This window comes from Monodon monoceros, unplaced genomic scaffold (genome assembly GCF_005190385.1).
Source record: "Monodon monoceros isolate NGI ecotype Baffin Bay Population unplaced genomic scaffold, NGI_Narwhal_1 Super_Scaffold_15, whole genome shotgun sequence".
NCBI classification, from domain to species: Eukaryota; Metazoa; Chordata; class Mammalia; order Artiodactyla; family Monodontidae; genus Monodon; species Monodon monoceros.
In genome coordinates, this window is record NW_021703771.1 from 13,522,283 (window position 1) to 13,547,498 (window position 25,216).

A 25,216-nucleotide genomic window follows, 5' to 3' on the forward strand; every position below is an offset into this window, starting at 1 on the left:
CCACTTCTCACCACAAAAATGGCCAACATTCTAGCTCAAGTCATTATCATCTCTTGCCGATACACTCCTAATTGGTGTCTCTGTTTCTGCCTTCATTTCCCAACAGGATATTGTACAGCAGCTACAGTGATTTATTTAAAACATAATTTAATATTGTCTGCTTAAAATCATCCAAAGCCTTCCCACTTCCTTCTGAATAAAATTCAGAATTCATACATGGCCTCCAATAAATGATCCAGCCCCTTGCCATCTCTCTAGCCTCCTTTGCTAATCGTCTTCCCTCTCCATCCTACCTCTCAATTCTGCTCCGGCAACAGTAGGTTCCTTGCTGTTCCTTGAGCACATTAAGCACACTCCCACGTTAGGACCTTTCTCACTTGCAACTGCCTCCATCTGGAATGCTCTTTTTTTAGATGGCTACATGGCTTACTTCCTCACTGCTTTCAGGTTTCGGCTTGAATATCATTTTCTCATAAATACATTCCCTTTACACTCTGAATCTTCTAAGTGAAGATGGAGGATTGAACACATGCATTTCCTTCAGCACTTTCTTCAAACTCCACTAAATAGCAGTTAATGACTGTATTTTAAGCCCATGGAGTCGCAAAGACAAAAAGAGCAAAAGAGATGACATTAATGACAACATTTTGGAAGCTGGAAAGAAGAGATAACAGAAAACACACACAAAGACCATCCATTCTGCTTGCATAGCTTTATTTTTCTCAATAGCACTTAACCTAGATAAATGTAAGTAAATAAAACACAAGATACATATTTACTTAAAATTTTTCTGTTGTCTCCTCCTCCTTCCTCCACGCCTGCAACCTGGAGGAGGTAAGCTGCATGATAGCATTCTTTTCAGTTTGGTTTAGTGTTGTATTCTCAGGCTTTGGAATCTATAGGTATTTAATACAAATTCTTGACTGAATATCTGGTGGCCTGGGCAAGGTGCAGTCTGTGGAGGGTATGGGGTTGTGGCAATCAAGATCTTTGATTTGGATGTTAAATTTGAGGTACCTATTAGATATACAGCTGAGGATATTAAAAGGGCATCTGGATTTCTGGAGCTGAGTGCAGAGGTCAAGGCTAAACATACACATTTTGGAGTCACAGACATTTGGACTAGGTAAGATCACCTGGGGGAGTAGGAACACAAAAAGAGGAAAATGCCAAGCTCTGAATCCTGGAGGACTCCAGCATTTAGAGGCCCATCAGAGCAGTGGTTTTCAAACTTTTATCTCATACCATTATCCGTAAGAAGAAGAAAAAATAATTGAAATTAAGCAATGAGACAGTAGATTTTTATTTATAAATGATATATGTATTATTGTACAAATATATTATGTGCATTACAAAAAACCCCACACATATAATACTAAAAAAACAATGAGCTGAAGGACTTCCAGTGAAAGAGGAAGTATTGAACACATGCATTTTTCAGCTCCCTTCTTAAGACCACTACAGTGATGGTAAATGGATTTTTAAAAAGAAGCTATAAAGCCACAAGGACAAAGAGAACAAGAGTAAAACAATAGCACCAGAATATGGGAAGCTGAAAGAAGACAGATGAATGGCAACTAACTTAATAGACCCAGGAGAGCTGAGGCTGCTGTGGGGAGAAGCCAAGAGGTATCCTGATTTAGGAGGACTCAGAATCCCCCAGCCCCGCCCCCCACCCCCCCACGAAGGCACAGGAATTGGTGTCTGGCACCTCTGATAGAGGAGGTAAGTGCTGGGCAACAACAGACTGGCTGAGAGTCTGCTTGAGAGGCAGTTACACCCAGAGCACACTCACCACTCTGCACTGCAGGTGATTAACCTTCTCCTACATGGCAACAGACTGGAGGTTTTATTTTCTGGAGAGGACTAAAGAGAGGGTCTTGACTGGAGAACAAGAGGCACCCTTGAAGATGAGAACTCCAACAGGTAGATTGTCAAAATTAACATCAGAATGCTTAAAGCTGAAATATCAAGAAGGTGCTCTGCATGTTTCTTAGGGATATGGAGGCACATAACAAAAAGAACATTATTTTGATGTGTAGCAATGATAGCCAATGGCATTTGCCTACATAGAGGGAACTTTAAAAAATGAATGCTATATAAAATTTTCGTTACTCCTTAGAGCCATTTCAAATATTTATTTCTATTTCTTCTAAAGTGCATGGATTGTCTGAACATTATTTTGGTACATGAATGCAGACATTTTAAGTAATTGCATTTGTTGTATCCTGGATTGGAAGCAGGCATAAATATTGACTTTTTTTCTGTTCTATGTAAATAATGACACCGAGTCTACTTTGAGTACCATGACATCACCAAAAGTTATTTATATATTTCATATGGCATATATGTCTAGAGTATCAATCCTTGAAGATACAATAATATCTTGCTTTTATATTACACTTTGATATTTATATACCTTGATTATCCAGCATATTCTTTTTTTTAAATTTATTTATTCTATGTATTTTTGGCTGCATTGGGTCTTCATTGCTGCACAAGGGCTTTCTCTAGTTGCAGTGAGCGGGGCTACTCTTTGTTGTGGTGCATGGTCTTCTCATTGTGGTGGCTTCTCTTGTTGTGGAGCACAGGCTCTAGGCGTGTGGGCTTCAGTAGTTGTGGCACGCAGGCTTCAGTAGTTGTGGCACGTGGGCTCAGTAGTTGTGGCACGCAGGCTCAGTAGTTGTGGTTCACAGGCTCTAGAGCACAGGCTCAGTAGTTGTGGTGCAAGGGCTTAGTTGCTCTGCGGCATGTGGGATCTTCCCGGACCAGGGCTCGAACCCATGTCCCCTGCATTGGCAGGTGGATTCTTAACCACTGCGCCACCCGGGAAGTCCCTATCCAGCATATTCTGCACTCATCCACAGTGATTTTGTTCCTGGAAATCACTATGCTTTGATTATTCTTTTCCTGCAATGTTCTTTCCTTCCTTACCTGCCTGAAAAACTTTCACCTACTATTTAAGAACTGCCTCAAATATACCTCTTCTTTAAGCTTTTCCTTGACTCCCTTCAGCTGTTTTTGCTCATTATTTATATAATACAGCACCTTGTTTGTACTTTCATTATGGCAGTTCCTGTATTGTTTTTATAGCTATGTTTATAAGTCTGTTAACTCTTTTAGCCCAGGTACTATGTCTTGTTTATATTTTCAGTCTTTAACCTACCATAGTGCTGGGCATACAGTGTTATTCAATAAATGTTTAAATGGATGTTTGAAAATGATTTTGTGTTCATTATATCATTTGATTTTCCCAGATTCAACCAGTCACTACACCCCATTACTCTAAATAATTATTATATCCATCACTTCTTACACCTACCAATGTCTACTGCCAAGAATTCATACTCTTGCTGTCTGTTGTTTGGACTACTAGCATCTTAACCTGATTTGGTCCCTAGTCTCACTGTCCTCCAGTTAATACTTTATTTGCCCACCAGAGTGACTTAACTATACATTTTCCCATGTTCTTTATGCCTTTAAGTTGGCTACATCCACTTCTAGACATGATAGAGCAAAAGAGTATATTAATTTCCACTTTAAACAATTAGAAATGGAAAAAACAATTTTTAGACATTTAGACAACAGGCAGTGCAGGACATTGATCCCTAAGAGAAGGCAGACTATTAAAGTGAGTCCTTTGATTGCCCCAGCTAACTGCCTAGAAAGAGTGAGAGACAGCCTGGCAGTCTTGCTCAGTTGAAGAGACACAGTTTAGAGTCCAGAGATGAAGGTGGCTAGAATTTGTGAAGAAAAATGCTAAAGAGATTGGAGAACTTTTTTGGTGGGGAGGTAGCTACAGAGATCTTTCAGGGGTTCCCCACAAGTCTTGAGGCTGAATACTGATCTGTGAATATATGAAAGGAACTGTCTGAGACTGAAGAAAAATACTCTAAGGAAGGAATAGGCTATACAGTCCTTAAGCTCACACAGGCAGGCAATAGTTTGTGTTCTAACTAGCCAGAGTGAAACAACCTCCTAATATATGGGCATTAAGTAGAGTCCTCAGAAAAAAGATGCCTCAGTAATGGGAACACGTTAGCCTAGACTGCTTCACAAAGCTTAAAAGCAAATCTTTAAAGGATCAATCTGATTTCAAGCAACAAAGTCCAGCAATATTTGAGTACTACAAAATTCAGCATCTAACAATGTAGAAATTAGTACTGTCAGCATCCAATCAAATATTTCCAAACATGCAAAGAAGCAGAAAATGCAACCAATAACCAGGAGAAAAATCAATCATAGATACAGACCCAGAGATGAGAAAACAGTAGAATTGACTGACAAGGATGTTTAAGCAGCTCTTATGAACATATGCTATATGTTTGAGAAGGTAAAGAAAATATGAACATGAAGATGAGAGATATGGAAGGTATTAAAGAAAAACAATTTGAATTTCTAGGTATGAAAAAATACATGATCTGAAATGAAAAGTAACTGAATGAGATTAATAGTATTTACACACGGCAGAAAAAAAGACTAGTGAACTTGACACGGCAAGAGAAACTATCTAAAATGAAATAAAGAGAAAGAAAACAATATTTTAATAAACATAAGATTAATGAGCTGTGTGACAATATCAAACAATCTAATAATATATGTATAATTGGAGTACCAGAAAGAAAGGGCAAAACAGAAAACATATTTTAGAAAACAATGGCCACAATTTCTCCAACTCTGATGAAAATTATACATCCAGAGATCCAGGAATCTCAATGAGCTTCAATTAACACAAACATGAAGAAAAGTACATCAAGACACATTATAATCAAATTACTAAAAATCAGTGATAAATATTTCAAAAGCATCCAGAGATAAAGGATACATTGCATTCAAAGAAATGAAGATAAAAATGACAGCAGACTTCTAATCAGAAACCATGCAGGCCAGAAGATAATGGAGGAACTTCATCAAATAAATGAAACCAAAAGAAAACAAAAATTTTTAACCTATATTTCTTTTTTTAAAAAAATTAATTATTTATTTTTGGCTGTGTTGGGTCTTCGTTTCTGTGCAAGGGCTTTTTCTAGCTGCAGCGAGCGGGGGCCACTCTTCATCGCGGTGCACGGGCCTCTCACTATCGCGGCCTCTCTTGTTGCGGAGCACAGGCTCCAGACGCACAGGCTCAGTACTTGTGGCTCACGGGCCCAGTTGCTCCACGGCATGTGGGATCTTCCCAGACCAGTGCTCAAACCCATGTCCCCTCCATCAGCAGGCAGATTCTCAACAACTGCACCACCAGAGAAGCCCTAACCTATATTTCTATATCCAGAAAAAATCTTTTAATTTTTTATGTGGCTGGGAGCTACCTTACTGGACAGTGCAGTTCCAATTAACTACACATGTTGAAAGACAGAGATTTTTCTAATTAGATTAGAAAGCAAGACTTGACTAAATGCTATTTACAAGAAACCCACTTTAAATATAAACACATAGGTAAGTTAAAACAAAAAAGGATGAAAAAACCCTAAAAGAATGGAAAAATATACTATGAAAAAAACTGGTCAAAAGAAGCTGAATTTACTACACTAGAATCTGTCGTACAGAGTGAAGTAAGCCAGAAAGAGAAAAACAAATACCGTCTACTAACGCATATATGTGGCATCTAGAAAAATGGTACAGATGAACCTATTTGCAGGGCAGGAATAGAGATGTAGACGTAGAGAATGGACATGTGGACATGGTGGGGAAGGGGAGGGTGGGACGAATTGGGAGATTAGGATTGACATATATACACTGCCATGCGTAAAATAGATAGCTGGTGGGAACAGGCTATAAAGCACAGGAAGCTCAGCTGGATGCTCTGTGACAACCTAGATGGGTGGGATATGGTGGGGGAGGGAGGTCCAAGAGGGAGGGAATATAGGTATACATAGAGCTGATTCACATCATTGTACAGCAGAAACTAACACAACATTGTAAAGCAATTATACCCCAATTTAAAAGAAAAAGCAAAATAGACATTACATAATGATAAGGAGCCAGTTTACTAATAACAGCTTCAAATGCATAGAGCAAAAAGTGATAGAACTGAAAGGGGAAACAGACAAAACTGCAATTATAGTTAGACATTTAAACAATCTTTTCTCAGTAATTGATAGAAAAATTAGAGAGTGAATCACTCATGATATAGAAGACCTGAACGACACTACTAACCAACTTGACTTAATTGACATTTTTAGAGCACTCCATCCCAAAACAGCAGAACACAAACTCTTTTCAAGTGCACATGGAACATTCACCAAAATAGAGCATATTTTAGGTGATAAAACAGCCTCAGTATATTTAAAAGAATTGAAATCATGCAAAATATGATCTCTGACCACAATGGAATTAAGCTAAAAACCAGTAAAAAGAAAGCTATCTGGAAAATTTTCATGTACCTGAAACTTACACAGCATACTTATAAATATCAGTCAAAGAGAAAGTCACAAAGGGAATTAGCAAATACTTTGTACTGAATGTAAGTGAACATACAACATAACAAGATTTGTGGGACCTAGTGAAAGCAGTGTTTAAAGGGAAATTTATAGCATTAAATGTTCATATTAGAAATGAGGTAAGTTCTTAAATCAATGATCTAAGCTTTCAACTTGAGAAAATAGCAAGAGGAGCAAATTTAACCCAAAGCAAGTAGAAGAAAGGAAATAATATACTTAACAGCATAAATTAATAAAATAGAAAACAGAAAAACAATTTAAGAAGTCAAGGCAAAAGCTGATTCTTCGGGAAAATTAATAAAATTGATTAACTTCTCTAGCCAGGCTGATCAAGAAGAGAGAAAAGACAAAACTAACAATATCAAGAATATGAAAATGGACACCGTACAGATCCTACCTATATTAAAAGTATAATAAGTACCTATAAACAATTTTATGCCTATCAATTAGGGAACTTAAATGAAATGGACAAACTCCTTGAAAGACACAAAGTATCTAAGCTTTCTCATGAAGATATAAATAACTGGAATAGCCAGTGTTTATTAAAGAAAATGAATTTATAGCTAAAAACCTGCACATAAAGAAAACTCCAGGCCCAGGTGACTTCACTGTCAATTTATATCAAGTATTTAAAGATGAAATAATACAAATTCTTCCAAAATATGGAGAAGAGGGAACACTTTCTAACCTATTTTATAAGGCTAGCAGCATCATCCTGGTAACAAAATGTGACAAAGACATAACAAGGGGGAAAAATGCAAACCAGTATCTCTCAAGGATATAGATGCAAAAACTCCTCATCACAATATTAGCAAATTGAATACAGTTATATACATATATAAAAAGGCAATGCATCAGGACCAAGTGTAGTTTTTCTTAGGAATGCAAGGTTGGTTCAGCATTAGAAAATCAATCAATGTAATTCACTGTATTAAGAAACTAAAAAGAAAAATGATATGACCTTCGTAATAGATGAAGACAAAAGCATTTGACAAAATTAAACACCCAGTCATTATAAAGTTCCCTGAAAATTAGGAATTAAAGGAAATTTCCTCCATCTTATAAAGGGCATCTACAAAAAATCCTACAGCTAATAATACATCATGGTGAAAGGCTACATGCTTTTTTTCCATTTGGAAACAAGGCAAGGATATATACTCTTACTACTCCTATTATACATCCATATGAATCAGAAGTTTCACTCCTAGAGATTTACCCAAGAGAAATGAGCACACATCTTCATAAAGACTTGTATAAGACTGTTTATAGAAGTTTTATTCATAATAGCCTCAAACTGGAAATAATCAAATACCATCAGCTTGTGAATGAATGAACAGATTGTGATATATCTATATACTGGACTACTTACTACTCAACAATAAAGAGGCACGGTACTGATATATGCAACAACATCGATGATTCTATAAAGCATTACAGTTAGTGAAAGAAGTCACGCACAAAAAACTACAAACTTTATTATTCTATTGCATGAAATTCTAGAAAAGGCTATAGAGTCAGCAAAGTGATCAATATTTTTCAAGAGGTGGGGGGGAAGGAATTAACCACAGAGGGAGCGTGCAATAACTTTTCATGGTGATGGAAAGTTTTATATCATAATTGTCGTTGTGATTACACTACTATATCCAACTGTCCAACCTCACTGAAGTATAGACTTGGTGGACTTTATTTACATAAATTGAACTTCAGTAAAACTAACAAAAATGTTTAACAGGAGAAAAAAAGGAGTGGGGGAAAATAGACCTTTTAGTGACCCTACACTATTCACAGTAAAGATTGCTGAGTAAGTCACAGTAGCCAGTTGAGTGTGGGTAAGAGAAGTGTTGCCCCATGGCAGAGGGTGTGGAACAAAGAGTAAATAAAGGGAGTTTCTGAAATGTACATAGAGAAGTGGCAAAAGGAATATAATAGGTTTGGCCATAGAGAAGGGGTGACCAAGGAACTGTTGAGGGAGAGCCATCTCGAACAAAACTCATATTATTTACATGATCCTTCTTGAGCTGAGCCTTGCCTACCTCTCCACCTAACTCGCCTACTCTCTCTCTTACTGTCTGGTTTTACTCTTATGTCTGTTAGCTCTTTCACAAATTCCTTTGTGTGCTTCTCAAAGGAGCATACTAGGCACCATCCTTTATTCACTCTATACCCTTTGTCCCTTCTAGGTGAATCATCCACTTCCATGATTTTAAAGTATTATACCATTGATAGCAAAGCCAGGAAAAGCCACGGAGATTATTTCTTTTCTCCATACTGTCAAAATGTTATTCTTAGGCAACAAAACTAGCTACCTGAATTGGATTTGGAGGAAAAGGAGGCGTTTATGGAAGGAAGCAAAGACGGGCAAACATGAGGGAAAGGAACGACATTTGTTGGTATGTCAAGATTATTATCCTTCCAGACTTAGCAGTGTTCTATCCTAGCATCCTATACTTACTTCTTCTCTGAAGCACATAACACACTTGAAATCATTTGTTTAATATTGATCTTCCTGGCTAACCTTTCATCTCTTTGAGGGTCCCTCTCAGTCACTTCTGGAATCCCCCAAATTGAGCAAGGTGCTTGACATTTAGTAAGCACCCAATAAGTTGCCTAACTAACTATTCTAACGTTTAAACTTGTTGTTTCTTCCAAGCTGAGCTTGTGCACCACATCATTTCATGCCCCTGCACATTTATTTTAATGTTTCCTCTGCTGGATATGGAATGAATCCTCCTGATTTCTTCCTACCCACTCTCCAACCCTAATCCACCAGGCAGATTCTTACTTTTACTTCCAACCCCAGTTTAAATGTTTCCTCTAGGAAACCTCCCCGACTTCGCTTAAGCAGATCTTTGTGCCACCCTGTACATCCTTCCCTTGTAGTTCGCTCTGCATTGAAATGATGTTTTCTTTTCTGTTTTCCCTTCTTGATTCTGATTTCCCTTCCCAGGCTGATTCTCATCCTTCCACATCTGCCATAATAGTTGACGCACAGTAGACTCTTAATACATATTTGTTATGGAATGATTTCTTTTCCCATTAATCGTGTGATATATACAGAGAAGCATTATGCCTATATAATTATTAGGTTTGTGAAGCGAATGAGCCCATACTCCTTACATGGAAACGAGTTAAAAAGAGAGTGAATTGGTGGATGCCAAACCTCAGATCCTTGGAGAGAGTTGTTATTGGAACTTCTGACCACTGCTATAATGAGATTTAAATAGTAAAGCAACCCAATTTTTATCAGAAAGTTCTCCAAAGGGAAAAATAATAAATTTATGTCTACAATTCCTTTAAAATTAGAAGTTAGCTACACTAGCTTGGAAATAACTAAATGCAAAGTCCTGAAGAGATTATGCAAAGGAACTTTCCACATGGCCTAATTCAACCTTGTATGAGGCAAATAACTTAGTTAACTGATTTTTTTAAAGTATTATAACTGTGTTACCTACCTACTTTCAAGATTTAGAATTAAAATTGTCATATATATGTATATATACACACATATATATGAAACACACATAAAAATGTGTAAGTAAGCAATATGATTATAAATTGCAATGAAGGAAACGATAGGGAATAAGAGAAAGCATGAGAAAGTGACTTATTTTACACATGAGTTTCAGGGAGAGTCTCTCCAAGAGGTGATATTTAAGTTGAAGTCTGAAGAATGAAAAGGAGACAGTGATGGTGTGTGTGTATGTGTGTGTGTGTGGGGGGGTGTGTGTGTGGTCTGTGTGAATGCTCCAGATAGAGGAGAGATATGTATAAAGCCCTATGATGGGAAAAAGCAAGGCAAATAAGTGTGAGAGGCTGAAGGAATGCCAGTAGATGATTCGGACAAGAGCTGACCCTGGAGAGGCAGAGGTGTGATCGTACAGGACTGTATGAAACAAAGTAATCAGTCTGGATTTTATTCTATTGACACGGAAGCCATGGAGGGATTTTCAGCAAATAAGTTACATGATCCTATCTATACTGAAAAGAGTTGAGAACATGAGAGTAAAAGGAGCCAGGTTAGGTTGGCCTTCTCCCCTGATCTGGATTGTAACAGTGACTAGATAACAGGTGCTGCCCCTTAGAGCCCAGCCCTGGGCATAGAGAAGGGATCCATGCATGCTGATTGAATGAATGAATGGAATATTTACATTTTATGATATAGTGTATTCTTCTATTTTAATAACATTTAAGATAGTAACTAAACAAAAGGTGAGTGCATTCAAAGACCTTGCATTATGAGACTTACACTTGTTTTATTTTTACATTCAGAATTGGGTAGAAAATGAAAACCACGTTCAGCCAGGCAAAGAAGATGAAGAGCAGAGAGAAGAGAGATGACAATTTTTTTCCTCTTGCCCACGATCCCATTTCCTACAACTCATCTCTCTGTGAATGTCTTTGGCTAATTTAAGGAACCTATTCTTGACTACAAGAACCATATGTTGTTTCTAAATGTTATGCCCTTAGAAACAGCTTAAATTTTTTTTTTCAGGTTACTCATACTTGATCTTTATAAAAAGCATCATTATAATAATAAATAATTTGAGTAGGAGTATGATATTTGAATGTTTCGTGGAAGTAGTAAAATATTTCACTTTCGCTTATTCATTAAAGCCATGAAATTCCACTATTAAATGTGGATGTACAATGTGATCTGGACTTTCACTCTGTGATAACGAAGTTCTGAATAATGGATCGTTTGATTCAGCAATTATTTGGTTTACCTATGGCGGTTCACAGCCCTGGAAAGATCAGAAATATATTTCAAGCTGTATTTTACATTTCTACTTTGGGTATGCTCACCTAGTCTAAATTATAAAAAAAACAATGCCTAAGTTGGGTCTTAATATATTACAATCAAATCATTTGCCTATTATTTCTATTTAACTTGCTTTGGCAATTTAAGAAAGTCTTCACTAGGTGAAATTGTTCTGTGGCCAAAATTATGCCCAGGTCAAAGCTGTGGGTTCTTGGGTTCTCTGTGAATATGTCCAGTTTGATAGTGGCTAAGAGTGGGAGCGGGAGACAACCACGGCATCCTTGGGTCCCAGACTCAGCTCAGAGATCCCTACTCCTTCAGACAAACATGTGTGGATGCCCCAAAAGCTGGCCAATCATGTTTTCAGAGTCAAGCACCTTGAGTACAAGTCAGTGGGAGTCATCATCCATCTGGGGTGGCCTCTACTTAGAAAGGTAGATCCTACAAAGCAAAATTCTCCAGCAAATTAGGGATATGAAAACTGTTGTGTTTGGAGAGTAACTTACAGTTACTTAGGAGTTTTCTAATTTTGGAATCTGTTAACAGCATTATTGCTTCTGATAATTCTAATCCAAGATTGATACATAGCTTTTTAATAATAATAATAATAGTGTTAATAATTTATAATATGTTTGACTGATTACTATGTGCAAGCTGTGGGCTGAAAAGTTTTAAAATATCATTTCATTTACCCTATGAGCCAGATATTACCATCCCCACTTTACTGATGAGGAAATGGAAGCTTTGTGCTCTTAACCACTACTTCTTCATGCCTCTTACAGAAGTGCTTCTTTAGGGAGGAAATCAGTTGGAATATACTGCTCTCCCTACTCTTGGAACAGACAGGCCAGTATCTTTGTCATCCTCACACTCATGTCAAATATCTTATCTCTGGACAACCTGGGATTGTGTGCCAGGATCTGTGTTAAATTAATAATTCCATTTGACATTTGAAGAAACTGAAGCTGAGTAAATGTATACCTTGCCTAAGGTGAGAATCATAATTTTGGAGGCAGAGCTAGGTTTAACTTCTGATTCCACCATTCACTAGCATTGTTACCTTTACTAAACTTTAAAACCTCTCTGAGCCTCTGCTTGCATTTAAATCATGTTGATGGTAATGCCTATTTAATAGGATCCTGTCAGGATCCTACTGTGAAGATTTAAACAAGAGCCCATGTCAGTGCCCGCTGCAGAGTAGTGCCCAATGAAGGTAGCTATCATTGTGACTTTCATTTGCCAGCCTCACACAAGAGAAGAGTGGATGCCCTCTTCTCTCCAGGCATTCACAGACACCATCTGGGCTGTGTTTTCCTTGTTATCTAAGGAGGGATGATTTCATGAAGGCTCCACCATGCAAGATTTCTTGGCCCAAGTTTTCTCCTGGAAATGAATCTGAAACTTCATTTTGCCAGGGGAATAGTAACGGCAAGATATGACCATTAGTTGTGTAGATTTATATGTTCTTTCCTTAACGGACCATCATCTTTTATAAGATAAACAAAATGGCAAAGAGTTGACTTGAATACTTTCCATTCATTCTTACTTAGTAGAGGATGAATGAATAAGTGAAATGGAATAGAGCATACAGAATGATTGACAAGTATTTGGTTACTGCCCTCCGGGGGGGAAAAGTATGTATGTGTATATATATGTATGTATATATATATATATATATATATACACATATATATACATACACAAACACATATATATTCCTCTTGTATATATAGATATATTCCTCTTGTAGGATGGAATTTGAAACAATATATAGGGGGTAAAAGGCATCTATAAATTTTTAAACAATTCCTCAGTGTTAAAAAGAATTCTCAGTTGCATGCTTTTACCTTTGGAGTTTGAAATGTTAAGACCTTTGCACTTTTTCTTGGAGAGAAAGAAAATGTTTGTAAAAGTTGAAATGTCATAAGCCATTCTTCATGCCTTCAAGGACTGGGATCAAAACCCCAGGATGGGGGGATTAGGAATAAACAAAAGTAGAAGCAGAATGAGATGTCCTGAAGAATTCTAAACAAGCACTCTTGCTCTTTGAACTATCCTTCTGGTACTAATTCATTCCCAGCTAACTACTCTGCCCCCTCCTTGATTCTCTCCCTTACTGTGTTTTTTTTTTTTTTGCGGTACGCAGGCCTCTCCCGTTGCGGAGCACAGGCTCCAGAAGCGCAGGCTCAGCGGCCATGGCTCACGGGCCCAGCCGCTCCGCGGCACGTGGGAACTTCCCGGACCGGGGCACGAACCCGTGTCCCCCGCATCGGCAGGTGGACTCCCAACCACTGCGCCACCAGGGAAGCCCTTGCTGTGTTTTTCGCTCACCACCTTGGTTACCTAGACTCCTCTTGCTTGGTCTTGTTTTTTCTTTTCTTTTCAATGTCTCTGTCTGCTAAGGCTCAGCTTGACTTTGATCCTTGATTTCAGCTTCTCACTTTGAATCCTTTTGGTTTCTGACACCCATTTCAGGGCAAACCCTTGATAAATATTTGCATGCTTAGCCACCTGTCCTGACTGTTTCCTGGCTCTTCCCCAACTACCTCCAACCAGTTCCAGAGTCTGGACCAGGATGTGTTAACAAAAAAGGGGTGGCAGCGGGGGAAGCTTAATAATCAATAGTCTCCATTTTGGGGGACTGTGATGAACTTAATACATGAAAGAAACTTAGTTTTAAAAAGTATTTTCTAAGAAAAGCAAGGGCCACATTGGCTAAATTCTATATGGCATGACTTCTGATAAGTGAATGAATAAAATGGTGTTTTAGGGCTTCCCTGGTGGCGTAGTGGTTAGGAATCCACCTGCCAATGCAGGGGACACAGGTTCAAGCCCTGGTCCGGGAAGATCCCACATGCCACGGAGCAACTAAGCCTGTGCACCACAACTACTGAGCCTGTGCTCTAGAGCCCGCGAGCCACACACACCCAGAACAAGAAAAACAAACAAACAAAAAAAACCAGTGTTTTATTTGGCCCGGATCCCCTTGTCTATTTGCTTATAATTTAGGACAAAAGAAAGGGTCAGAAGATAATAATTTTTGTCCTGCAATTCAAACAAAGTGGTAGGATGTGATAATCAAGTGAATAAGCATTACAGAAATCATCAAAATTAATGGTTGAAATAATGTTCTAATATTTTAGCTTTATTCATAACCCAAGCCTTATCATCTATTTCAAATTTAAATAATAAGAACTGACTAATAATTATAATTTTCCTCAGAATATTTAAAAAGACCTTTCCTTAAACATTTGGTTAGCTTTATTATTATTATTAATTAATCAACTCTTTTCCAATATTAATATCATATCTTAGAGGGGACATGTTCATTTATAACATCTATACTTCATACAGGAGTAAAATTCACTTCTATATTACTCATGTTGTAAACATAATCACCAATTATGGGAGACATGCCAGAGCACCTCAGCCTTTATTGCAAGGCGTTTTATCATAAATATCAAGACGTACTTTAACTCCTTGAAATGGATACTTTGTCTAGTCTGTAGTTTGCGTCATGCTATGTTTATTTAATGTTGCATAAATAATACATTATAATACTATTAGTAATTCTTTGCCTCATTCTACTTCTGCTATCAACTAATTTTTTAAAATAAATAATTATTATGTTGTCTGAAAAAATAAAACAATTCTAACATAAATAATACCTCAAAAATTGCAACATACACCCTATCAGTTTTCAGAAATTTTACTATTCACTGATTTACGCAGCCATTTAAACATTTACTGAAAGCCTTCTATATGCCAGCTACCACTTTGCAAGGTGCTGAGTATATGGGTAAATAAAATATGATTATTCTCACTATGATCTCATAGTTACAATGGAAGTTCAAGAAATCATGCAAATAACTATAATACACAATGATATAGGTTAAAATAGAGTTATTCATAAATTGCAGATATGAGGGCCTTCTTTCTGTCTACAGGACTTAGGGAAAGCTACAAAAAGATGATACAATTCAGGGTGGCTTTGAAGAATGAGCAGGGGTGCTGAAGAGGCAAGGGATGTAGAGAGCTCATTCCAGGAAGGAGCATCTATATGCATGGAAGCTGGAATCACACAGGAAGGACAAGGAGGCACGTGAATGCAGGGGGCATATGGGTAACATCAGGCAGTGCAGTGTGGCTGAAATGTGGGGAATACATCGGAGAAGGTATGCAGATGAAATGGTGGGTGGCCACTTCTCAAGGTGGTTTAGACTTGGCATTACTTGGGATAGAGGCAAAAGACTCAGCAAAATGAGAGAGATTGATGAATACAAAAGGTAAAAGAAACAATTCTACGTGGCCCTCAAATCTGTTTCATATTTTTCCTTCCCTGTGCACAAGGAAAACTCCATTTCCAGCTCCCCTGCTGTTAGGCAAAGTCATATGAATAGTTCAGGCCAAAACATTGTAAACAAAATTTTAATGTTACTTCTGGGCTGAGATAGTGAAAAGCCCCTGTGTTATTTTCCAGTGTCTCTTCCTCTGTCATGGAAACCAAGGGGGGCCTTATGTTGATGTGAGGAACCACAAGATCATAACTGCCTGAATTCATGAGTCACCACATCAAAGACAATTGCCCTGGAGGGCTGCCTAGATCCACAGTAGATCTGGTGGAAGGAATACATTAAAAAAATTTTTATTTAGTCATTGAACTTAGCGTTTTTGTTACTACAGCATAGCACAGCTGATCCTGACCGAAACACAAATTTAAAAGTTAGCACTTAATGAGCATACAATTCAAAGGAGGCAGAGGATGGATTCAAGGTTATAAGTTAAGAGGTCACAGAGAGATGGGGCTACTTCTTCCTCTAAAACATGTAGGAAAGTTTAGGGAGGGATAAAATATAGAACAATTTGGAGGTAGAAAAGAGGAAGTTAAAGAAGTTTATTCATGATGGCTACTACGTTCCTCTGATATTGGAAATTAAGTCTTCTGCTGAGAAGGTGACTTGCAAGATTGAGGGAAATAAAATGATCGAGCAGTTGCTGAGGGGAAAATTACTATACAGAATGGGAAAGAGAATGGGGTAGATAGAAAGGAAAGAAATGCAGAGCAGAGGTAAGTGCTCAGCTGGGTCTGTAGCTCATGAATTTATACTGGAGTCAGCTAACATGAGTTTGTCATTTTCTACAGCAATGATTGCCAGCCTGAGAGTAAAAGCAAATAATTATGCTCATATGAGGGTTTGGAAAATAAGTCATGGTATGAAGAGGAGATCTCTAAAAAAATTAGGGAGGCTTGGGAAAGTAGAGGTGAAGTGCCTGACAATAGCATTTGATGCAAACAGGAAGAAAGTGAAGCCAGAAGGAAGCTGATAGAGAAAAAGACTACAAAAAACTGTATGTTTTAGTGGGTTGAAGGGAAAGTTTATCAGGGTTATTGGTGTAAAGGTGGTTAAAAGACATGGAGTTACGCTTATCAAGATGGTAGTATAATGTGATTGTTAAGAGCAGGTTGTCTGGGTTTTAATAGCTGCTCTGCCCCTCACTAGTGATATATGGTATTAGCCAAGTTAGTCATGTTTTTTTCTGTGCCTCAGTCTCCTCATAGGATATACTAAGCTCCATTGAAGGATTTTTGTGTTGACTGAATGAGTCAATATATATAAAGCTCTTAGAATGGTGCTTGGCATAAAGTGCTCTCTAAAGATAAATTGTTATAATGGTAGAGATTATACAGCCATGGAGATGGGTGCTGAGGTGTAAGGAGATGAGCATTGCTGATGGAAAGGGGTTAAGAAACTTAAGATGAGAGATTTGGTGAATCATAAATGTGGGCACTGCGTAGTCTCAAGATGCTGAGGACAAACAAAGGAAAGAAAATCATGAGCTAGTATGATGTCCTCAGTTGATGCCATGACATAATAAGATAATGACAATGAGGAGAGGAGAATGGCGTAACTGTGGCATGACCTTCAAGACTGGTAACTTAGTAGTCTAGGAAGGTTATCCACCCCTACAACTTGTTGCTGAGATGGAGAACATGAGAAAATGACAGCCTCTCCTTTCAAGAGTTTTCAGGAACTTTTGCTGGAGAGGGTGTGGAGAAAAATGAACCCTCCTACACTGTTGATGGGAGTGTGAACTGGTGCAACCACTATGGAGAACTGTATGGAGATTCCTTACAAAACTAAAATAGAGTTACCATATGATCCAGCAATCCCACTCCTGGACATATATCTGAGGAAAACTCTAAGTCAAAAAGATACATGCACCCAATGTTCATTGCAGCACTATTCACAATAGCCATGGAAGCAACCTAAATGTCTATCAACAGACGAATGGATAAAGAAGATGTGGTACCTATATACACTGGAATATTACTCAGCCATAAAAAAGAATGAAATAATGCCATTTACAGCAACATGGATGGACCTAGAGATTAACATATGAAGTGAAGTAAGTCAGACAGAGAAAGACAAACATCATATGATATTGCTTACATGTGGAATCTAAAAAAAATGATACAAATGAACTTATTTACAAAACAGAAATAGACTCACAGACATAGAAAAGAAATTTATGATTACCAAAGGGGAAAGGGATAAATTAGGAGTTTGGGATTAAAATATATACACTACTATATATAAAATATGTAACCAACAAGGACCTACTGTATAGCACAGGGAACTATATTCAATATCTTGTAATAACCTATAATGGAAAAGAATCTGAAAATGAATAAATATATATATAATGTATGCATATGAAAATAAGAGTTTTCAGGAACTTTTATCAAGAAAAAGCCACGTTTGAGACTTCCCTGGTGGTCCAGTGGTTAAGACTCCACAGTTCCACTACAGGGGGCACGGGTTCAATCCCTGGTCAGGAAACCGAGACCCCACATGCCATGTGGCACAGCCAAAGAAAAGAAAAGGAAAAAAGAAAAAGCCACATTTTAGTCGATGCAGTGAGGAGGAGAATAAAAGGAGGTGCAATTAAGCAAAACCTGTGGATATTTATGAATCAAGAGTCCTAAAGTCACTTTGGAAAAGATATTTTTCTAAGCAAAATCAGTAAGAGTAGAATTGGAGAGAGAAAAGGTAAGACGTTTTCAAGGGGAGTGAAAGTCTACACACCTTGAGCCATTATCATGGGGTAAGAGATGGGGAGTTAAGTTACTTTTTTTTTTTCTCTCACTGTTGTGGCCTCTCCCATTGCGGAGCACAGGCTCCGGACGCGCAGGCTCAGCGGCCATGGCTCACGGGACCAGCCGCTCCGCGGCATGTGGGATCTCCCCGGACCGGCCGTGTCCCCTGCATCGGCAGGCGGACTCTCAACCACTGCGCCACCAGGGAAGCCCAAGTTACTTTTCTGATGTTCATATAACTTAATTTAACATATCCATTTACTTTTCTACATCAACCATTTGTAATATTTTTAGAGTGTATTATTCTCAGGTGTAACCAAGAGCTGACTGTGGGGCTCTTTTATTATGTAAACAAAAGATAAGTACATTTATTACGTTTAAAATTATTGAAGAACAAATAATTCCAATGTTATTTAAACCATTCCAAATCATAGAAAATGATATCAAGCTTGTTAATATATTTTATGAAGCTGGCATAATGTTAACAATAAAGATAAATAATAATAAGAGAAAAAAAATAATAGTCCAATTATTCACTTAAGAATACAGATGTAAAATTATTAATAAAAATCTAGCAAATAAAGTCCAGTAGTGTGTCAGTGGTGAACGAGTATAGTTTATTGCCAAGATGCAAAGATAGTTTCATGTCAGGAACTCTTTCAATATGAGAGTTCTTTTAACAGCATAACTTATTACAACAGTATATTAATGGATTAAAATGTTCCTAATAGATGCTGAAAAGGCATTTGATTAAATTCAGCAGCCGTTTCTACTGAAACTCCAATCAAAATAAGAATAAAAGGAAACAATCTAAATATGATAAATACTACTTATGTAAAACCAAGAGCAAACATCATTCTAGATATTAACCCAAGAGACTATCTTAAAACTGTTATAAGGGAATTTAGTAACAAGCCTGTAGAAACAATATCTATTTCAAAAGCAATAGTGGTTCTTTACTAGAAATAATCAGATAGAATTAGAAATGGAAAAATAAGCCACATACAATAATATAAAAAATTCAAAATATTTTGAAATAAATTTAACAAGAAAGGTACAAAGCCTATAAAAAAGAACTATAAAATCTTATTAAAGGGCTACATCAAGAGCTGAACAAATGGAAAAACATATCTGGTTCTTGCAAGGGAAGACTTAATTTTACAAATATGTTAATTCTGCCCATATTGTGACACACTTAATAAATTTTCAGTTAAAATCACTATGGTCTTAGAAAATTGAATTATCTTACATTTTATATGGAAGAATAAATGTCCATGAGAAGCTAAGAAATGTACAAACATGAAAAATCATGATGAGATTCCTTGCCAGATATTAAAATGTTATAAAGTCAGCATAATCAAAAGGGCTGTTATTAGCATAGGGATAGACCAATTGATTAGCAGAACAAAACAAAAATTGCAGAATACATGGGAGTACCATATAGGATAAGTGTGCTATTTCACTTCAAAAGGAAAGAATGGTTTAGTAAATGAGTACATTTTATTTTTATATTAGTAAGTAGCATAATTAGCTATTCATTTGAAAAAAATTAAAATTGAACCACTACCTCATATGATACATAAAAACATTGCATTAGCTTTTTTTGCATCAAAGATTTATTTACTCTTTTATATGTCAATAGTTCTCTTTTATATGTCAAATGTTATACCCACTTCTCACCTGAGCTCCAGACATATGTATTCAATTGCCCATTTTGCATTTTCACTAAGATATCAACTCCATGTGTCCAAAAACATAATTATGCTATCCATCAGCCACTTCCAAAACAGTCATGCTCCAATGCTAAGTGGGTGCTACCATCCAAATTGTTACATTAAAAATATCCTCGGGCTTCCCTGGTGGCTCAGTGGTTGAGAAGCTGCCTGCTAATACAGGGGACACGGGTTCAAGCCCTGGTCCGGGAAGATCCCACATGCCGCGGAGCGGCTGGGCCCGTGAGCCACAACTACTGAGCCTGCGCATCTGGAGCCTGTGCTCCGCAATGGGAGAGGCCACAACAGTGAGAGGCCCGTGCACCGCGATGAAGAGTGGCCCCCGCTTGCCACAACTAGAGAAAGCCCTCGCACAGAAACGAAGACCCAGCACAGCAAAAATTAATTACTTAATTAATAAACTCCTACCCCCAACATCTTCTTAAAAAAAAAAAATCCTCAACAATTACTTCTCCCCTTTGACCACATTCCCAATCACTAAATCCTATTGATTTTACCTATTAGTAACCTTCAAACCAATTCATGTCTCATCTCCTTAACCATTTTCTTAGACAAACACAAGATATTTTACCTTGACCACTGCATTTACCTTTTAAGTATTATTTCTGTTTCCAGTTGCGTACTCTCCAACTCATTTGCAAAAAAAAAAAAAAAAAAAAAAAAAAGAAAAAAAGAAAAGAAAGAAAGAAAAATGCATCCTGGATAAAGAATCTGTATGCAGAATATATAAAGAAATTTCAAAACTCAGTAATAAGAAAATGAACAACCTAATCTAAAAAGAGCAAACAATTTGAATACTTCATAATATAAGATATAAGCCTGGCAAATAAACACATGAAATGATGGTCGATATAACAATTCATCAGAAAAAATTCAAATCAAAATCACAATCACATATCACAACATACCCACCAGAATAAAGATGAAATATCTGACACATCTAGTGTTTACACGAATGGGAAGCAATAGTAATTCTTATGTCTTGCTGTGGGACTGCAAAATGATACAGATACCAACTTCTGAAAACAGATTGGCAGTATTTCAGAAGATTAATAGTATATTTATCATAGAATCTAGCAATCCCACTTCTAGGTATTTTTCGAAGTGAAATATGCTCACACATGAACATACATCAGTGTCCACAGGGGCATTATTTCACAATGGCCACATCTACTGGAAGATGAATAAAGACATTGTGATACATTCATACTATGGAAAACTCTTCATCATTAAAAAGGAATAGGGCTTCCCTGGTGGCGCAGTGGTTGAGAGTCCGCCTGCCCATGCAGGGGACACGGGTTCGTGCCCCGATCCGGGAGGATCCCACATGCCGCGGAGCGGCTGGGCCCGTGAGCCATGGCCGCTGAGCCTGCGCATCCGGAGCCTGTGCTCCACAACGGGAGAGGCCACAACAGTGAGAGGCCTGCGTACCGCAAAAAAAAAAAAAAAAAAAAGGAATAAAATATGAATACAGCAACAACATGGATGAATCTCAAAAACATTATAAGTAAAAAGAGTCAAATGCTAAATGGTACATACTGTGTGGTTCTATTTATATAAAATTCAAGAAAGATCAAAGTTATAATGATACTATATGGATCATTGATTGCTTGGGCTTGAGGGTGAGCGTGGATATATTATTGATAGTTTGCTAGGGGTGCCATAACAAAGTACCACAGACTGGGAGGCTTAAACAAAAGAATTATTTTCTCACAGTTCTGGAGGCTAAAAGTCTGAGATCAAGACATCTTTGGCAGAGCTGATGTTATATAATATCTAAAGACACTGCATTAGTCATAAAGGTTAAAAAATAAAAAATACAAAAAATTTTAGAAAGATAAAATTTAGACTGTATATATATATAACCTGTATGTTGAGGATACTTTTTAAAGCAAGTTAATGACCCAGAAATTATTAAGAAAATACATGATTGACCTTATATAAATAAACTTTTTCTTAGGGCAAAATATACCTATATCAGTTAGGATGCATTCAGCTTCAAGTACCAAGAAATCAAACTCATACAAACAATAAGGGAATTTATAGGCTCACATGCCGGGAAGTCCAGAGGTAGGGTGGCTCGACCCAGTGTCTTTATCAGAATCATGCTCTGTGATTCTCCCATCTTTACCCACTTTTTTGAATTGGCTTTCTCAAGGCTGGTATCAAGATGGCTACAGCAGTTTCTCTGGAAGCAGCATCTATACTTGACAATGGCCAGGAGAAAAACAGCCAATTTCTTCCAATGGTCCATTCTTAGAGTGAGGATAAAACCTTTCAGCAGGTTTCTTCTCACACCTCATTGGCCCCAACTGGCCACATTTCTGAATCCCCAGTGGGGAGGGATATGAATTGAAGGGCTTTGACCTAGGTGTGTGTGCATAAAAGGATTGTTATGCATACACATACAATCTGGCTTTCTCAGTGTGGGTGATTTTGTGTAATTTTTACTTTCTTCTTCAATATCAGATTGAATTTTTAGAAGTAAACATGTATTATTACTATAATCAGAAAAAAATGATATAGCTTTTTTTTGTAGAAAAAGTGTATTTCATAATAACAGAGAGCTGGGGAGTGTATGGATTTACATATATTTTCTTTTTGTCATTTCATTTCCATCTCTGTCCTGTCATGAAGTCTTTTTTTTTTTTAATGGAATCTTCCTTTTAAAATGGCCCCTAAAACATTATGTAGGCATGAGAAGAAATTTGCAATGAATTTAATTATGTTTTTTAAACGTTAGCAGTTCAATGAACACTTACTTCTCATCAAACTTCTCCACTTAGTTGGAACAACGGTATGGTGGACAGACAGGCCCGAATTACATTTCTACGATTACACTTGTTTTATGCCCTTGAAACAATGATAAGTTACGCCCCTCTCATCTGAGAAGAAGAAACACGCTAGTTCCTTTTGATCTGATCCGTCCCAGAGCGACCATGAACCAATTCCTACGGAAGTCTCAGCATCCCAGCAGTGGGTGCGGGGAGAGGTATAGGGTGTCCCCAGACTCGCTTCAGAATTTGATCATCTCATCTCACCAGTTGTTTTTACTCGGACTCTCCTACCCCAGGAAATGCCACCAGCGACATCACGCAGAGTGCGCTATTTTTAGCACCGGGCCTGCCTGGGGAAACTGGAGAACTTGAACACTCCCGGACGAGGAAGTGGAAGAGAGCAAAGGCTCAAAGAGAGAAAGATGAGATGCTTTATCTTTTCCTCCTGTGATTTTATTTGGCAGCTAGTCATCCAGTTTGCAAGGTCTAGGAGATAACAAAGATAAAGTGCTGAGTGGCGAGAGAAGGCTGGGGAAGGGAAGACAGCGCGCTGTGGGAAGGAGTGCGGAGCATTTTTATGTGGAAAGAAGGAAAAGCTATGGAATTGAGTTACTTAAACACAGAGGGAAAGTTAAGGGCACAGAGGCTGTTTTGGGAGAAGTCAGTCAAGACCTGAAGTGAAAAGCTTTAAAAGTTATGAAGGAGTGGCTAATAAAATCAGATACGACTTAGGATAATTCTCCAGCCATGTGAATTTAGGCAAATCACTTACTAAATTTTGCCATCCATAATGAGGCAATGCTCAGGATAGTTGTTATACTACATTACTTGGACACTCTCCACCTCTGTTTTGTAGTTTTTCAGCAAAGAGGGAAAACCTGAACTATCATGAACATGGATGGGTTAAGCATGAGGGCAAACCAAAGTAAATCAATGTTATCTCCTTTAGACACTGTGCTAACTAAGTGTAATAGATCCCAGGGGCAAGATTAAATAGAAGATAGGTAAAAGTGTCAATATGAATGCAATTGAGGAATAAGAAAAAGCAATGTAGTGCATATAGCCTCAAGTTAATATTTAGCAAAGATTATTAATTAAACTTCAAAACAAGAAAATATAAAATTAATATTATATTTGTGTATCCTAAGCAAAAGTTAAATAACTCCCCGAAGATATACCCGCACTGGCCAGAGCTTTACGGACTATGACTTCTAAGATCCTTCCAACTTTCAGGAAAAAAATAACATTATTATTCCTTTGCACCTAAAAACACAATGAATGTTGTCTCTTTTAGTCTTACCTTTTCTTCAACTTGATTTTCTTCAGTTTTCCAGTGAAAAGCAGTTGACACTAAAAGTCCTGGCATATGGTATTTCCCAATCTGCATATATACATCAGCCCTACTCTTCAAGATGACTTAAGTTATTTTGGTTTTTAGAGAACTTGATAAGATTTTATAATTTGTACTTAAAAATTGTCAGTAACTTTCATTTACACTTCTTTCTTATTTTTCATCCTACAGGTTCTCCCAATATAGCTACATAAAATCCTCCTCAATGCAATCTAGGAAGAAGTAAATATGCAAAATTTTTTCTCCCTTACCTTTTCCCTCCCCTTGCAATAGTATCCCATTGACTGTATCCAAAACCTAAAATGAACAGAAATAAGCTATAGCTTTTCCCATGTGACTTGTTTGAGAGAAGATTCCAAACAACCTAAACTTCTCCCACCACTTTTAGGTGTTTGGAACTGAGAGATAGATGGATGAAAAAATATATATATGATGACAGATAGAAGGAGTCTAAAGGTGTCTGTTGCAAGATAAGTCCCCCAGGAAGTAGATTTTGAGATAGAGATTTGCATGCAGAAAATTTATGGGAACTGGTCTTGGGATTGACACCAATGGGGGAAGGGAAGGAGGCCAGATGGAAGGGAAGGAGGCCAGGAAGAAGATGGGCTGTAATGCAGTCACAAGACTTCAGCCAACTCCTGGGATTAGGTTAGCAGAAGGGACCCTTCTTTATACTGGATATGAGATATCGAAGGGAAGAGGTTTGAACCTAGGCAAGGAGGCTCTCTACAGCTGAGGGCAATTCCCAGAGAAAGCTGCAAGCTGATAACTGTCAGCAGGCAAAATCGCTGTCTCCCCAGTGAATAAGACCTTTAGTCACGGAGTGGGAATCTAGGCAGTGCAGCACAGGATCCAGAAATCATGGAGAACAGGTGTCATCTTTGGGGCAGGTGCTGGCTATGAATGTGAGGTGGACTGACAATTGAGATAACATTTGACTGGTCCCCTCCCACACATACACATTCCTATACCCCATACTTTTCTGACATTGTCTCAGCAGAAGGATGAAACAGCAGAATGCAGAGAACAGAGGGATCAATTCTTTGCTTTTGAGTTT

The 25,216-nt window shown here is 37.7% G+C and overlaps 1 long non-coding RNA gene across 1 annotated transcript in view; it reads left to right on the plus strand.

Annotated features, from left to right (window-relative positions):
- Positions 1-10,852, plus strand: part of LOC114896097 — a 40,647-nt gene extending 29,795 nt beyond the window's left edge. Inside the window, exons 3-4 of the long non-coding RNA XR_003793718.1 lie at positions 8,621-8,830; positions 10,710-10,852. This is a non-coding gene — a long non-coding RNA (uncharacterized LOC114896097). The remainder of the gene's footprint in view (positions 1-8,620; positions 8,831-10,709) is intronic.
- The last annotated feature ends 14,364 nt before the right edge of the window (positions 10,853-25,216 follow it).